Here is a 13441-nt window from a genome sequence, read left to right as displayed (position 1 = left end):
CTTAAAAGTACAAAACTCACTAGGCCCACAGCCTACGGCCACACCACACTGAATGCGCCCGATCTCGGAAGCTAAGCAGGGTCGGGCCTAGTTAGTACCTGGATGGGAGACTGCCTGGGAATACCAGGTGCTGTAGGCTTTTTTGTGCTCCATGATTAGTAATTGCGCAACTTCTCAATTATTTTTCAAATTTGGTATGTTTCCAAAATAATTGTATCCCGTTTTATAGCGGAAATGTTGGACAACATCATGAGGGCTGGAGCTACCTTTTTACATAGAATTAGCATACAGGTAGTGTGTTCATGGGTAATAAATCGATTTTCACATGTAATGCAGTACAGAGAATATTGAGTCCTTCAAGAGGCATGAAAGAAAACCATTATTGTGTTGATTGTTCTCTCCACCTCCCTGCAACAGACACAGGATGGATGAATTAAAGTTATCCTACCAGACATAGGAGTCCTGAATGGGCCCACCAGTCTTATATATCTCGCCTGATCGAGCCTGATCGAGCGATGAGCGATGAGCGTGGTATCATGTTGCAAGTGGCTGCATGGCTTAGCTTACTAAATGCAAATGCATAAGAGTAATATTCTTAGCATTCCTAGAGCCTACGGCCACACCACACTGAATGCACCCGATCTCGTCTGATCTTGGAAGTTAAGCAGTGTCAGGCCTAGTTAGTACCTGGATGGGAGACCGCCTGGGAATACCAGGTGCTGTAGGCTTTTTTGTGCTCCAAGTTCAGGAAGTGAGCCCTTTCTCAATTGACTTTTAAAACTGCAAGGTCTAGCCGACTAGATGCTTAAAAGTACAAAACTCACAAGGCCCAGAGCCTACGGCCACACCACACTGAATGCGCCCGATCTCGTCTGATCTCGGAAGCTAAGCAGTGTTGGGCCTCATTAGTACCTGGATGGGAGACCGCCTGGGAATACCAGGTGCTGTAGGCTTTTTTGTGCTCCAAGTTCAGGAAGTGAGCCATTTCACAATTGCCTTTCAAAACTGCAAGGTCTAGCCGACTAGATGCTTAAAAGTACAAAACTCACAAGGCCCAGAGCCTACGGCCACACCACACTGAATGCGTCTGATCTCGGAAGCTAAGCAGTGTCCGGCCTCGTTAGTACCTGGATGGGAGACTGCCTGGGAATACCAGGTGCTGTAGGCTTTTTTGTGCTCCATGATTAGTAATTGCACAACTTCTCAATTATTTTTCAAATTTGGTATGTTTCCAAAATAATTGTATCCCGTTTTATAGCGGAAATGTTGGACAACATCATGAGGGCTGGAGCTACCTTTTTACATAGAATTAGCATACAGGTAGTGTGTTCATGGGTAATAAATCGACTTTCACATGTAATGCAGTACAGAGAATATTGAGTCCTTCAAGAGGCATGAAAGAAAACCATTATTGTGTTGATTGTTCTCTCCACCTCCCTGCAACAGACACAGGATGGATGAATTAAAGTTATCCTACCAGACATAGGAGTCCTGAATGGGCCCACCAGTCTTATATATCTCGCCTGATCGAGCCTGATCGAGCGATGAGCGTGGTATCATGTTGCAAGTGGCTGCATGGCTTAGCTTACTAAATGCAAATGCATAAGAGTAATATTCTTAGCATTCCTAGAGCCTACGGCCACACCACACTGAATGCACCCGATCTCGTCTGATCTCGGAAGTTAAGCAGTGTCAGGCCTAGTTAGTACCTGGATGGGAGACCGCCTGGGAATACCAGGTGCTGTAGGCTTTTTTGTGCTCCAAGTTCAGGAAGTGAGCCCTTTCTCAATTGCCTTTTAAAACTGCAAGGTCTAGCCGACTAGATGCTTAAAAGTACAAAACTCACTAGGCCCAGAGCCTACGGCCACACCACACTGAATGCGCCTGATCTCGTCTGATCTCAGAAGCTAAGCAGTGTCGGGCCTAGTTAGTACCTGGATGGGAGACCACCTGGGAATACCAGGTGCTGTAGGCTTTTTTGTGCTCCAAGTTCAGGAAGTGAGCCATTTCACAATTGCCTTTCAAAACTGCAAGGTCTAGCCGACTAGATGCTTAAAAGTACAAAACTCACTAGGCCCAGAGCCTACGGCCACACCACACTGAATGCGCCCGATCTCGGAAGCTAAGCAGGGTCGGGCCTAGTTAGTACCTGGATGGGAGACTGCCTGGGAATACCAGGTGCTGTAGGCTTTTTTGTGCTCCATGATTAGTAATTGCGCAACTTCTCAATTATTTTTCAAATTTGGTATGTTTCCAAAATAATTGTATCCCGTTTTATAGCGGAAATGTTGGACAACATCATGAGGGCTGGAGCTACCTTTTTACATAGAATTAGCATACAGGTAGTGTGTTCATGGGTAATAAATCGACTTTCACATGTAATGCAGTACAGAGAATATTGAGTCCTTCAAGAGGCATGAAAGAAAACCATTATTGTGTTGATTGTTCTCTCCACCTCCCTGCAACAGACACAGGATGGATGAATTAAAGTTATCCTACCAGACATAGGAGTCCTGAATGGGCCCACCAGTCTTATATATCTCGCCTGATCGAGCCTGATCGAGCGATGAGCGTGGTATCATGTTGCAAGTGGCTGCATGGCTTAGCTTACTAAATGCAAATGCATAAGAGTAATATTCTTAGCATTCCTAGAGCCTACGGCCACACCACACTGAATGCACCCGATCTCGTCTGATCTTGGAAGTTAAGCAGTGTCAGGCCTAGTTAGTACCTGGATGGGAGACCGCCTGGGAATACCAGGTGCTGTAGGCTTTTTTGTGCTCCAAGTTCAGGAAGTGAGCCCTTTCTCAATTGCCTTTTAAAACTGCAAGGTCTAGCCGACTAGATGCTTAAAAGTACAAAACTCACTAGGCCCAGAGCCTACGGCCACACCACACTGAATGCGCCTGATCTCGTCTGATCTCAGAAGCTAAGCAGTGTCGGGCCTAGCTAGTACCTGGATGGGAGACCGCCTGGGAATACCAGGTGCTGTAGGCTTTTTTGTACTCCAAGTTCAGGAAGTGAGCCATTTCTCAATTGCCTTTCAAAACTGCAAGGTCTAGCCGACTAGATGCTTAAAAGTACAAAACTCACAAGGCCCAGAGCCTACGGCCACACCACACTGAATGCGTCTGATCTCGGAAGCTAAGCAGTGTCCGGCCTCGTTAGTACCTGGATGGGAGACCGCCTGGGAATACCAGGTGCTGTAGGCTTTTTTTGTGCTCCAAGTTCAGGAAGTGAGCCATTTCACAATTGCCTTTCAAAACTGCAAGGTCTAGCCGACTAGATGCTTAAAAGTACAAAACTCACAAGGCCCAGAGCCTACGGCCACACCACACTGAATGCGTCTGATCTCGGAAGCTAAGCAGTGTCCGGCCTCGTTAGTACCTGGATGGGAGACCGCCTGGGAATACCAGGTGCTGTAGGCTTTTTTGTGCTCCAAGTTCAGGAAGTGAGCCATTTCACAATTGCCTTTCAAAACTGCAAGGTCTAGCCGACTAGATGCTTAAAAGTACAAAACTCACTAGGCCCACAGCCTACGGCCACACCACACTGAATGCGCCCGATCTCGGAAGCTAAGCAGGGTCGGGCCTAGTTAGTACCTGGATGGGAGACTGCCTGGGAATACCAGGTGCTGTAGGCTTTTTTGTGCTCCATGATTAGTAATTGCGCAACTTCTCAATTATTTTTCAAATTTGGTATGTTTCCAAAATAATTGTATCCCGTTTTATAGCGGAAATGTTGGACAACATCATGAGGGCTGGAGCTACCTTTTTACATAGAATTAGCATACAGGTAGTGTGTTCATGGGTAATAAATCGACTTTCACATGTAATGCAGTACAGAGAATATTGAGTCCTTCAAGAGGCATGAAAGAAAACCATTATTGTGTTGATTGTTCTCTCCACCTCCCTGCAACAGACACAGGATGGATGAATTAAAGTTATCCTACCAGACATAGGAGTCCTGAATGGGCCCACCAGTCTTATATATCGAGCCTGATCGAGCGATGAGCGTGGTATCATGTTGCAAGTGGCTGCATGGCTTAGCTTACTAAATGAAAATGCATAAGAGTAATATTCTTAGCATTCCTAGAGCCTACGGCCACACCACACTGAATGCACCCGATCTCGTCTGATCTCAGAAGCTAAGCAGTGTCGGGCCTAGTTAGTACCTGGATGGGAGACCGCCTGGGAATACCAGGTGCTGTAGGCTTTTTTGTACTCCAAGTTCAGGAAGTGAGCCATTTCTCAATTGCCTTTCAAAACTGCAAGGTCTAGCAGACTAGATGCTTAAAAGTACAAAACTCACAAGGCCCAGAGCCTACGGCCACACCACACTGAATGCGCCCGATCTCGTCTGATCTTGGAAGCTAAGCAGTGTCGGGCCTCTTTAGTACCTGGATGGGAGACCGCCTGGGAATACCAGGTGCTGTAGGCTTTTTTGTGCTCCAAGTTCAGGAAGTGAGCCATTTCACAATTGCCTTTCAAAACTGCAAGGTCTAGCCGACTAGATGCTTAAAAGTACAAAACTCACTAGGCCCAGAGCCTACGGCCACACCACACTGAATGCGCCTGATCTCGGAAGCTAAGCAGGGTCGGGCCTAGTTAGTACCTGGATGGGAGACTGCCTGGGAATACCAGGTGCTGTAGGCTTTTTTGTGCTCCATGATTAGTAATTGCGCAACTTCTCAATTATTTTTCAAATTTGGTATGTTTCCAAAATAATTGTATCCCGTTTTATAGCGGAAATGTTGGACAACATCATGAGGGCTGGAGCTACCTTTTTACATAGAATTAGCATACAGGTAGTGTGTTCATGGGTAATAAATCGACTTTCACATGTAATGCAGTACAGAGAATATTGAGTCCTTCAAGAGGCATGAAAGAAAACCATTATTGTGTTGATTGTTCTCTCCACCTCCCTGCAACAGACACAGGATGGATGAATTAAAGTTATCCTACCAGACATAGGAGTCCTGAATGGGCCCACCAGTCTTATATATCTCGCCTGATCGAGCCTGATCGAGCGATGAGCGTGGTATCATGTTGCAAGTGGCTGCATGGCTTAGCTTACTAAATGCAAATGCATAAGAGTAATATTCTTAGCATTCCTAGAGCCTACGGCCACACCACACTGAATGCACCCGATCTCGTCTGATCTCGGAAGTTAAGCAGTGTCAGGCCTAGTTAGTACCTGGATGGGAGACCGCCTGGGAATACCAGGTGCTGTAGGCTATTTTGTGCTCCAAGTTCAGGAAGTGAGCCCTTTCTCAATTGCCTTTTAAAACTGCAAGGTCTAGCCGACTAGATGCTTAAAAGTACAAAACTCACTAGGCCCAGAGCCTACGGCCACACCACACTGAATGCGCCTGATCTCGTCTGATCTCAGAAGCTAAGCAGTGTCGGGCCTAGTTAGTACCTGGATGGGAGACCGCCTGGGAATACCAGGTGCTGTAGGCTTTTTTGTACTCCAAGTTCAGGAAGTGAGCCATTTCTCAATTGCCTTTCAAAACTGCAAGGTCTAGCCGACTAGATGCTTAAAAGTACAAAACTCACAAGGCCCAGAGCCTACGGCCACACCACACTGAATGCGCCCGATCTCGTCTGATCTCAGAAGCTAAGCAGTGTCGGGCCTCGTTAGTACCTGGATGGGAGACCGCCTGGGAATACCAGGTGCTGTAGGCTTTTTTGTGCTCCAAGTTCAGGAAGTGAGCCATTTCACAATTGCCTTTCAAAACTGCAAGGTCTAGCCGACTAGATGCTTAAAAGTACAAAACTCACAAGGCCCAGAGCCTACGGCCACACCACACTGAATGCGTCTGATCTCGGAAGCTAAGCAGTGTCCGGCCTCGTTAGTACCTGGATGGGAGACCGCCTGGGAATACCAGGTGCTGTAGGCTTTTTTGTGCTCCATGATTAGTAATTGCACAACTTCTCAATTATTTTTCAAATTTGGTATGTTTCCAAAATAATTGTATCCCGTTTTATAGCGGAAATGTTGGACAACATCATGAGGGCTGGAGCTACCTTTTTACATAGAATTAGCATACAGGTAGTGTGTTCATGGGTAATAAATCGACTTTCACATGTAATGCAGTACAGAGAATATTGAGTCCTTCAAGAGGCATGAAAGAAAACCATTATTGTGTTGATTGTTCTCTCCACCTCCCTGCAACAGACACAGGATGGATGAATTAAAGTTATCCTACCAGACATAGGAGTCCTGAATGGGCCCACCAGTCTTATATATCTCGCCTGATCGAGCCTGATCGAGCGATGAGCGTGGTATCATGTTGCAAGTGGCTGCATGGCTTAGCTTACTAAATGCAAATGCATAAGAGTAATATTCTTAGCATTCCTAGAGCCTACGGCCACACCACACTGAATGCACCCGATCTCGTCTGATCTTGGAAGTTAAGCAGTGTCAGGCCTAGTTAGTACCTGGATGGGAGACCGCCTGGGAATACCAGGTGCTGTAGGCTTTTTTGTGCTCCAAGTTCAGGAAGTGAGCCCTTTCTCAATTGCCTTTTAAAACTGCAAGGTCTAGCCGACTAGATGCTTAAAAGTACAAAACTCACTAGGCCCAGAACCTACGGCCACACCACACTGAATGCGCCTGATCTCGTCTGATCTCAGAAGCTAAGCAGTGTCGGGCCTAGTTAGTACCTGGATGGGAGACCGCCTGGGAATACCAGGTGCTGTAGGTTTTTTGTACTCCAAGTTCAGGAAGTGAGCCATTTCGCAATTGCCTTTCAAAACTGCAAGGTCTAGCCGACTAGATGCTTAAAAGTACAAAACTCACAAGGCCCAGAGCCTACGGCCACACCACACTGAATGCGCCCGATCTCGTCTGATCTCGGAAGCTAAGCAGTGTCGGGCCTCGTTAGTACCTGGATGGGAGACCGCCTGGGAATACCAGGTGCTGTAGGCTTTTTTGTGCTCCAAGTTCAGGAAGTGAGCCATTTCACAATTGCCTTTCAAAACTGCAAGGTCTAGCCCACTAGATGCTTAAAAGTACAAAACTCACTAGGCCCAGAACCTACGGCCACACCACACTGAATGCGCCCGATCTCGTCTGATCTCGGAAGCTAAGCAGTGTCGGGCCTCTTTAGTACCTGGATGGGAGACCGCCTGGGAATACCAGGTGCTGTAGGCTTTTTTGTGCTCCAAGTTCAGGAAGTGAGCCATTTCACAATTGCCTTTCAAAACTGCAAGGTCTAGCCGACTAGATGCTTAAAAGTACAAAACTCACTAGGCCCAGAGCCTACGGCCACACCACACTGAATGCGCCCGATCTCGGAAGCTAAGCAGGGTCGGGCCTAGTTAGTACCTGGATGGGAGACTGCCTGGGAATACCAGGTGCTGTAGGCTTTTTTGTGCTCCATGATTAGTAATTGCACAACTTCTCAATTATTTTTCAAATTTGGTATGTTTCCAAAATAATTGTATCCCGTTTTATAGCGGAAATGTTGGACAACATCATGAGGGCTGGAGCTACCTTTTTACATAGAATTAGCATACAGGTAGTGTGTTCATGGGTAATAAATCGACTTTCACATGTAATGCAGTACAGAGAATATTGAGTCCTTCAAGAGGCATGAAAGAAAACCATTATTGTGTTGATTGTTCTCTCCACCTCCCTGCAACAGACACAGGATGGATGAATTAAAGTTATCCTACCAGACATAGGAGTCCTGAATGGGCCCACCAGTCTTATATATCTCGCCTGATCGAGCCTGATCGAGCGATGAGCGTGGTATCATGTTGCAAGTGGCTGCATGGCTTAGCTTACTAAATGCAAATGCATAAGAGTAATATTCTTAGCACTCCTAGAGCCTACGGCCACACCACACTGAATGCACCCAATCTCGTCTGATCTCGGAAGTTAAGCAGTGTCAGGCCTAGTTAGTACCTGGATGGGAGACCGCCTGGGAATACCAGGTGCTGTAGGCTTTTTTGTGCTCCAAGTTCAGGAAGTGAGCCCTTTCTCAATTGCCTTTTAAAACTGCAAGGTCTAGCAGACTAGATGCTTAAAAGTACAAAACTCACAAGGCCCAGAGCCTACGGCCACACCACACTGAATGCGCCCGATCTCGTCTGATCTCGGAAGCTAAGCAGTGTCGGGCCTCTTTAGTACCTGGATGGGAGACCGCCTGGGAATACCAGGTGCTGTAGGCTTTTTTGTGCTCCAAGTTCAGGAAGTGAGCCATTTCACAATTGCCTTTCAAAACTGCAAGGTCTAGCCGACTAGATGCTTAAAAGTACAAAACTCACTAGGCCCAGAGCCTACGGCCACACCACACTGAATGCGCCTGATCTCGGAAGCTAAGCAGGGTCGGGCCTAGTTAGTACCTGGATGGGAGACTGCGTGGGAATACCAGGTGCTGTAGGCTTTTTTGTGCTCCATGATTAGTAATTGCGCAACTTCTCAATTATTTTTCAAATTTGGTATGTTTCCAAAATAATTGTATCCCGTTTTATAGCGGAAATGTTGGACAACATCATGAGGGCTGGAGCTACCTTTTTACATAGAATTAGCATACAGGTAGTGTGTTCATGGGTAATAAATCGACTTTCACATGTAATGCAGTACAGAGAATATTGAGTCCTTCAAGAGGCATGAAAGAAAACCATTATTGTGTTGATTGTTCTCTCCACCTCCCTGCAACAGACACAGGATGGATGAATTAAAGTTATCCTACCAGACATAGGAGTCCTGAATGGGCCCACCAGTCTTATATATCGAGCCTGATCGAGCGATGAGCGTGGTATCATGTTGCAAGTGGCTGCATGGCTTAGCTTACTAAATGCAAATGCATAAGAGTAATATTCTTAGCATTCCTAGAGCCTACGGCCACACCACACTGAATGCACCCGATCTCGGAAGTTAAGCAGTGTCAGGCCTAGTTAGTACCTGGATGGGAGACCGCCTGGGAATACCAGGTGCTGTAGGCTTTTTTGTGCTCCAAGTTCAGGAAGTGAGCCCTTTCTCAATTGCCTTTTAAAACTGCAAGGTCTAGCCGACTAGATGCTTAAAAGTACAAAACTCACTAGGCCCAGAGCCTACGGCCACACCACACTGAATGCGCCTGATCTCGTCTGATCTCAGAAGCTAAGCAGTGTCGGGCCTAGTTAGTACCTGGATGGGAGACCACCTGGGAATACCAGGTGCTGTAGGCTTTTTTGTACTCCAAGTTCAGGAAGTGAGCCATTTCTCAATTGCCTTTCAAAACTGCAAGGTCTAGCCGACTAGATGCTTAAAAGTACAAAACTCACAAGGCTCAGAGCCTACGGCCACACCACACTGAATGCGCCTGATCTCGTCTGATCTCGGAAGCTAAGCAGTGTCGGGCCTCGTTAGTACCTGGATGGGAGACCGCCTGGGAATACCAGGTGCTGTAGGCTTTTTTGTGCTCCAAGTTCAGGAAGTGAGCCATTTCTCAATTGCCTTTCAAAACTGCAAGGTCTAGCTGACTAGATGCTTAAAAGTACAAAACTCACTAGGCCCAGAACCTACGGCCACACCACACTGATTGCGCCCGATCTCGTCTGATCTCGGAAGCTAAGCAGTGTCGGGCCTAGTTAGTACCTGGATGGGAGACCACCTGGGAATACCAGGTGCTGTAGGCTTTTTTGTGCTCCAAGTTCAGGAAGTGAGCCATTTCACAATTGCCTTTCAAAACAGCAAGGTCTAGCCGACTAGATGCTTAAAAGTACAAAACTCACAAGGCCCAGAGCCTACGGCCACACCACACTGAATGCGTCTGATCTCGGAAGCTAAGCAGTGTCGGGCCTCGTTAGTACCTGGATGGGAGACGGCCTGGGAATACCAGGTGCTGTAGGCTTTTTTGTGCTCCAAGTTCAGGAAGTGAGCCATTTCACAATTGCCTTTCAAAACTGCAAGGTCTAGCCGACTAGATGCTTAAAAGTACAAAACTCACTAGGCCTAGAGCCTACGGCCACACCACACTGAATGCGCCCAATCTCGGAAGCTAAGCAGGGTCGGGCCTAGTTAGTACCTGGATGGGAGACTGCCTGGGAATACCAGGTGCTGTAGGCTTTTTTGTGCTCCATGATTAGTAATTGCGCAACTTCTCAATTATTTTTCAAATTTGGTATGTTTCCAAAATAATTGTATCCCGTTTTATAGCGGAAATGTTGGACAACATCATGAGGGCTGGAGCTACCTTTTTACATAGAATTAGCATACAGGTAGTGTGTTCATGGGTAATAAATCGACTTTCACATGTAATGCAGTACAGAGAATATTGAGTCCTTCAAGAGGCATGAAAGAAAACCATTATTGTGTTGATTGTTCTCTCCACCTCCCTGCAACAGACACAGGATGGATGAATTAAAGTTATCCTACCAGACATAGGAGTCCTGAATGGGCCCACCAGTCTTATATATCTCGCCTGATCGAGCCTGATCGAGCGATGAGCGTTGTATCATGTTGCAAGTGGCTGCATGGCTTAGCTTACTAAATGCAAATGCATAAGAGTAATATTCTTAGCATTCCTAGAGCCTATGGCCACACCACACTGAATGCACCCGATCTCGTCTGATCTTGGAAGTTAAGCAGTGTCAGGCCTAGTTAGTACCTGGATGGGAGACCGCCTGGGAATACCAGGTGCTGTAGGCTTTTTTGTGCTCCAAGTTCAGGAAGTGAGCCCTTTCTCAATTGCCTTTTAAAACTGCAAGGTCTAGCCGACTAGATGCTTAAAAGTACAAAACTCACTAGGCCCAGAGCCTACGGCCATACCACACTGAATGCGCCTGATCTCGTTTGATCTCAGAAGCTAAGCAGTGTCGGGCCTAGTTAGTACCTGGATGGGAGACCGCCTGGGAATACCAGGTGCTGTAGGCTTTTTTGTACTCCAAGTTCAGGAAGTGAGCCATTTCTCAATTGCCTTTCAAAACTGCAAGGTCTAGCCGACTAGATGCTTAAAAGTACAAAACTCACAAGGCCCAGAGCCTACGGCCACACCACACTGAATGCGTCTGATCTCGGAAGCTAAGCAGTGTCCGGCCTCGTTAGTACCTGGATGGGAGACCGCCTGGGAATACCAGGTGCTGTAGGCTTTTTTGTGCTCCAAGTTCAGGAAGTGAGCCATTTCACAATTGCCTTTCAAAACTGCAAGGTCTAGCCGACTAGATGCTTAAAAGTACAAAACTCACTATGCCCAGAGCCTACGGCCACACCACACTGAATGCGCCCGATCTCGGAAGCTAAGCAGGGTCGGGCCTAGTTAGTACCTGGATGGGAGACTGCCTGGGAATATCAGGTGCTGTAGGCTTTTTTGTGCTCCATGATTAGTATTTGCACAACTTCTCAATTATTTTTCAAATTTGGTATGTTTCCAAAATAATTGTATCCCGTTTTATAGCGGAAATGTTGGACAACATCATGAGGGCTGGAGCTACCTTTTTACATAGAATTAGCATACAGGTAGTGTGTTCATGGGTAATAAATCGACTTTCACATGTAATGCAGTACAGAGAATATTGAGTCCTTCAAGAGGCATGAAAGAAAACCATTATTGTGTTGATTGTTCTCTCCACCTCCCTGCAACAGACACAGGATGGATGAATTAAAGTTATCCTACCAGACATAGGAGTCCTGAATGGGCCCACCAGTCTTATATATCTCGCCTGATCGAGCCTGATCGAGCGATGAGCGTGGTATCATGTTGCAAGTGGCTGCATGGCTTAGCTTACTAAATGCAAATGCATAAGAGTAATATTCTTAGCATTCCTAGAGCCTACGGCCACACCACACTGAATGCACCCAATCTCGTCTGATCTCGGAAGTTAAGCAGTGTCAGGCCTAGTTAGTACCTGGATGGGAGACCGCCTGGGAATACCAGGTGCTGTAGGCTTTTTTGTGCTCCAAGTTCAGGAAGTGAGCCCTTTCTCAATTGCCTTTTAAAACTGCAAGGTCTAGCCGACTAGATGCTTAAAAGTACAAAACTCACTATGCCCAGAGCCTACGGCCACACCACACTGAATGCGCCTGATCTCGTCTGATCTCAGAAGCTAAGCAGTGTCGGGCCTAGTTAGTACCTGGATGGGAGACCACCTGGGAATACCAGGTGCTGTAGGCTTTTTTGTGCTCCAAGTTCAGGAAGTGAGCCATTTCACAATTCCCTTTCAAAACTGCAAGGTCTAGCCGACTAGATGCTTAAAAGTACAAAACTCACTAGGCCCAGAGCCTACGGCCACACCACACTGAATGCGCCCGATCTCGGAAGCTAAGCAGGGTCGGGCCTAGTTAGTACCTGGATGGGAGACTGCCTGGGAATACCAGGTGCTGTAGGCTTTTTTGTGCTCCATGATTAGTAATTGCGCAACTTCTCAATTATTTTTCAAATTTGGTATGTTTCCAAAATAATTGTATCCCGTTTTATAGCGGAAATGTTGGACAACATCATGAGGGCTGGAGCTACCTTTTTACATAGAATTAGCATACAGGTAGTGTGTTCATGGGTAATAAATCGACTTTCACATGTAATGCAGTACAGAGAATATTGAGTCCTTCAAGAGGCATGAAAGAAAACCATTATTGTGTTGATTGTTCTCTCCACCTCCCTGCAACAGACACAGGATGGATGAATTAAAGTTATCCTACCAGACATAGGAGTCCTGAATGGGCCCACCAGTCTTATATATCTCGCCTGATCGAGCGATGAGCGTGGTATCATGTTGCAAGTGGCTGCATGGCTTAGCTTACTAAATGCAAATGCATAAGAGTAATATTCTTAGCATTCCTAGAGCCTACGGCCACACCACACTGAATGCACCCGATCTCGTCTGATCTCGGAAGTTAAGCAGTGTCAGGCCTAGTTAGTACCTGGATGGGAGACCGCCTGGGAATACCAGGTGCTGTAGGCTATTTTGTGCTCCAAGTTCAGGAAGTGAGCCCTTTCTCAATTGCCTTTTAAAACTGCAAGGTCTAGCCGACTAGATGCTTAAAAGTACAAAACTCACTAGGCCCAGAGCCTACGGCCACACCACACTGAATGCGCCTGATCTCGTCTGATCTCAGAAGCTAAGCAGTGTCGGGCCTAGTTAGTACCTGGATGGGAGACCGCCTGGGAATACCAGGTGCTGTAGGCTTTTTTGTACTCCAAGTTCAGGAAGTGAGCCATTTCTCAATTGCCTTTCAAAACTGCAAGGTCTAGCCGACTAGATGCTTAAAAGTACAAAACTCACAAGGCCCAGAGCCTACGGCCACACCACACTGAATGCGCCCGATCTCGTCTGATCTCAGAAGCTAAGCAGTGTCGGGCCTCGTTAGTACCTGGATGGGAGACCGCCTGGGAATACCAGGTGCTGTAGGCTTTTTTGTGCTCCAAGTTCAGGAAGTGAGCCATTTCACAATTGCCTTTCAAAACTGCAAGGTCTAGCCGACTAGATGCTTAAAAGTACAAAACTCACAA

At 46.7% G+C, this 13441-nt stretch overlaps 27 non-coding genes and 16 pseudogenes across 27 annotated transcripts; all 43 read left to right on the top strand.

The window, feature by feature from the left end:
- The first annotated feature begins 30 nt into the window (after positions 1-30).
- On the top strand, positions 31-139 carry LOC138456748 (5S ribosomal RNA; annotated as a pseudogene).
- A 470-nt stretch (positions 140-609) lies between these two features.
- Positions 610-728, top strand: LOC138463581 (5S ribosomal RNA). Its single transcript, XR_011266168.1, has one exon. It is a non-coding gene; the product is annotated as a 5S ribosomal RNA (ribosomal RNA).
- A 106-nt stretch (positions 729-834) lies between these two features.
- On the top strand, positions 835-953 carry LOC138461862 (5S ribosomal RNA). Its single transcript, XR_011264468.1, has one exon. It is a non-coding gene; the product is annotated as a 5S ribosomal RNA (ribosomal RNA).
- Positions 954-1059: 106 nt separating this feature from the next.
- LOC138459763 (5S ribosomal RNA) lies at positions 1060-1168 on the top strand (annotated as a pseudogene).
- Positions 1169-1631: 463 nt separating this feature from the next.
- Positions 1632-1750, top strand: LOC138461290 (5S ribosomal RNA). Its single transcript, XR_011263913.1, has one exon. It is a non-coding gene; the product is annotated as a 5S ribosomal RNA (ribosomal RNA).
- Positions 1751-1856: 106 nt separating this feature from the next.
- On the top strand, positions 1857-1975 carry LOC138462614 (5S ribosomal RNA). Its single transcript, XR_011265209.1, has one exon. It is a non-coding gene; the product is annotated as a 5S ribosomal RNA (ribosomal RNA).
- A 106-nt stretch (positions 1976-2081) lies between these two features.
- LOC138456747 (5S ribosomal RNA) lies at positions 2082-2190 on the top strand (annotated as a pseudogene).
- A 463-nt stretch (positions 2191-2653) lies between these two features.
- Positions 2654-2772, top strand: LOC138463580 (5S ribosomal RNA). The gene has a single exon (XR_011266166.1). It is a non-coding gene; the product is annotated as a 5S ribosomal RNA (ribosomal RNA).
- Positions 2773-2878: 106 nt separating this feature from the next.
- On the top strand, positions 2879-2997 carry LOC138461052 (5S ribosomal RNA). The gene has a single exon (XR_011263694.1). It is a non-coding gene; the product is annotated as a 5S ribosomal RNA (ribosomal RNA).
- Positions 2998-3103: 106 nt separating this feature from the next.
- On the top strand, positions 3104-3212 carry LOC138459441 (5S ribosomal RNA; annotated as a pseudogene).
- A 107-nt stretch (positions 3213-3319) lies between these two features.
- Positions 3320-3428, top strand: LOC138459439 (5S ribosomal RNA; annotated as a pseudogene).
- Positions 3429-3534: 106 nt separating this feature from the next.
- On the top strand, positions 3535-3643 carry LOC138456746 (5S ribosomal RNA; annotated as a pseudogene).
- Positions 3644-4096: 453 nt separating this feature from the next.
- On the top strand, positions 4097-4215 carry LOC138462424 (5S ribosomal RNA). Its single transcript, XR_011265021.1, has one exon. It is a non-coding gene; the product is annotated as a 5S ribosomal RNA (ribosomal RNA).
- Positions 4216-4321: 106 nt separating this feature from the next.
- Positions 4322-4440, top strand: LOC138454407 (5S ribosomal RNA). Its single transcript, XR_011261085.1, has one exon. It is a non-coding gene; the product is annotated as a 5S ribosomal RNA (ribosomal RNA).
- A 106-nt stretch (positions 4441-4546) lies between these two features.
- Positions 4547-4655, top strand: LOC138458024 (5S ribosomal RNA; annotated as a pseudogene).
- A 463-nt stretch (positions 4656-5118) lies between these two features.
- On the top strand, positions 5119-5237 carry LOC138461289 (5S ribosomal RNA). The gene has a single exon (XR_011263912.1). It is a non-coding gene; the product is annotated as a 5S ribosomal RNA (ribosomal RNA).
- A 106-nt stretch (positions 5238-5343) lies between these two features.
- LOC138465046 (5S ribosomal RNA) lies at positions 5344-5462 on the top strand. The gene has a single exon (XR_011267622.1). It is a non-coding gene; the product is annotated as a 5S ribosomal RNA (ribosomal RNA).
- A 106-nt stretch (positions 5463-5568) lies between these two features.
- Positions 5569-5687, top strand: LOC138453852 (5S ribosomal RNA). The gene has a single exon (XR_011260554.1). It is a non-coding gene; the product is annotated as a 5S ribosomal RNA (ribosomal RNA).
- Positions 5688-5793: 106 nt separating this feature from the next.
- On the top strand, positions 5794-5902 carry LOC138459438 (5S ribosomal RNA; annotated as a pseudogene).
- Positions 5903-6365: 463 nt separating this feature from the next.
- On the top strand, positions 6366-6484 carry LOC138463579 (5S ribosomal RNA). The gene has a single exon (XR_011266165.1). It is a non-coding gene; the product is annotated as a 5S ribosomal RNA (ribosomal RNA).
- A 106-nt stretch (positions 6485-6590) lies between these two features.
- On the top strand, positions 6591-6709 carry LOC138460920 (5S ribosomal RNA). Its single transcript, XR_011263573.1, has one exon. It is a non-coding gene; the product is annotated as a 5S ribosomal RNA (ribosomal RNA).
- A 105-nt stretch (positions 6710-6814) lies between these two features.
- LOC138461987 (5S ribosomal RNA) lies at positions 6815-6933 on the top strand. Its single transcript, XR_011264590.1, has one exon. It is a non-coding gene; the product is annotated as a 5S ribosomal RNA (ribosomal RNA).
- A 106-nt stretch (positions 6934-7039) lies between these two features.
- Positions 7040-7158, top strand: LOC138454221 (5S ribosomal RNA). The gene has a single exon (XR_011260907.1). It is a non-coding gene; the product is annotated as a 5S ribosomal RNA (ribosomal RNA).
- Positions 7159-7264: 106 nt separating this feature from the next.
- Positions 7265-7373, top strand: LOC138456744 (5S ribosomal RNA; annotated as a pseudogene).
- A 463-nt stretch (positions 7374-7836) lies between these two features.
- On the top strand, positions 7837-7955 carry LOC138465271 (5S ribosomal RNA). The gene has a single exon (XR_011267844.1). It is a non-coding gene; the product is annotated as a 5S ribosomal RNA (ribosomal RNA).
- A 106-nt stretch (positions 7956-8061) lies between these two features.
- On the top strand, positions 8062-8180 carry LOC138463542 (5S ribosomal RNA). The gene has a single exon (XR_011266129.1). It is a non-coding gene; the product is annotated as a 5S ribosomal RNA (ribosomal RNA).
- A 106-nt stretch (positions 8181-8286) lies between these two features.
- LOC138458175 (5S ribosomal RNA) lies at positions 8287-8395 on the top strand (annotated as a pseudogene).
- Positions 8396-8848: 453 nt separating this feature from the next.
- On the top strand, positions 8849-8957 carry LOC138456004 (5S ribosomal RNA; annotated as a pseudogene).
- Positions 8958-9063: 106 nt separating this feature from the next.
- LOC138462601 (5S ribosomal RNA) lies at positions 9064-9182 on the top strand. Its single transcript, XR_011265197.1, has one exon. It is a non-coding gene; the product is annotated as a 5S ribosomal RNA (ribosomal RNA).
- A 106-nt stretch (positions 9183-9288) lies between these two features.
- LOC138463746 (5S ribosomal RNA) lies at positions 9289-9407 on the top strand. The gene has a single exon (XR_011266331.1). It is a non-coding gene; the product is annotated as a 5S ribosomal RNA (ribosomal RNA).
- Positions 9408-9513: 106 nt separating this feature from the next.
- On the top strand, positions 9514-9632 carry LOC138462906 (5S ribosomal RNA). Its single transcript, XR_011265493.1, has one exon. It is a non-coding gene; the product is annotated as a 5S ribosomal RNA (ribosomal RNA).
- A 106-nt stretch (positions 9633-9738) lies between these two features.
- On the top strand, positions 9739-9847 carry LOC138459390 (5S ribosomal RNA; annotated as a pseudogene).
- Positions 9848-9953: 106 nt separating this feature from the next.
- On the top strand, positions 9954-10062 carry LOC138458759 (5S ribosomal RNA; annotated as a pseudogene).
- Positions 10063-10525: 463 nt separating this feature from the next.
- LOC138465139 (5S ribosomal RNA) lies at positions 10526-10644 on the top strand. The gene has a single exon (XR_011267713.1). It is a non-coding gene; the product is annotated as a 5S ribosomal RNA (ribosomal RNA).
- Positions 10645-10750: 106 nt separating this feature from the next.
- On the top strand, positions 10751-10869 carry LOC138462890 (5S ribosomal RNA). Its single transcript, XR_011265478.1, has one exon. It is a non-coding gene; the product is annotated as a 5S ribosomal RNA (ribosomal RNA).
- A 106-nt stretch (positions 10870-10975) lies between these two features.
- LOC138459437 (5S ribosomal RNA) lies at positions 10976-11084 on the top strand (annotated as a pseudogene).
- A 106-nt stretch (positions 11085-11190) lies between these two features.
- On the top strand, positions 11191-11299 carry LOC138457729 (5S ribosomal RNA; annotated as a pseudogene).
- Positions 11300-11762: 463 nt separating this feature from the next.
- LOC138465269 (5S ribosomal RNA) lies at positions 11763-11881 on the top strand. The gene has a single exon (XR_011267843.1). It is a non-coding gene; the product is annotated as a 5S ribosomal RNA (ribosomal RNA).
- A 106-nt stretch (positions 11882-11987) lies between these two features.
- Positions 11988-12106, top strand: LOC138462589 (5S ribosomal RNA). The gene has a single exon (XR_011265185.1). It is a non-coding gene; the product is annotated as a 5S ribosomal RNA (ribosomal RNA).
- A 106-nt stretch (positions 12107-12212) lies between these two features.
- LOC138456743 (5S ribosomal RNA) lies at positions 12213-12321 on the top strand (annotated as a pseudogene).
- Positions 12322-12774: 453 nt separating this feature from the next.
- On the top strand, positions 12775-12893 carry LOC138461288 (5S ribosomal RNA). The gene has a single exon (XR_011263911.1). It is a non-coding gene; the product is annotated as a 5S ribosomal RNA (ribosomal RNA).
- Positions 12894-12999: 106 nt separating this feature from the next.
- LOC138465034 (5S ribosomal RNA) lies at positions 13000-13118 on the top strand. Its single transcript, XR_011267610.1, has one exon. It is a non-coding gene; the product is annotated as a 5S ribosomal RNA (ribosomal RNA).
- A 106-nt stretch (positions 13119-13224) lies between these two features.
- On the top strand, positions 13225-13343 carry LOC138453850 (5S ribosomal RNA). Its single transcript, XR_011260552.1, has one exon. It is a non-coding gene; the product is annotated as a 5S ribosomal RNA (ribosomal RNA).
- Positions 13344-13441: the final 98 nt, after the last annotated feature.

This window comes from Ambystoma mexicanum, chromosome 4p (assembly GCF_040938575.1).
Source record: "Ambystoma mexicanum isolate Mex_15411 chromosome 4p, UKY_AmexF1_1, whole genome shotgun sequence".
Lineage (NCBI taxonomy): Eukaryota > Metazoa > Chordata > Amphibia > Caudata > Ambystomatidae > Ambystoma > Ambystoma mexicanum.
This window is presented reverse-complemented; position numbering and strand designations above follow the sequence as displayed.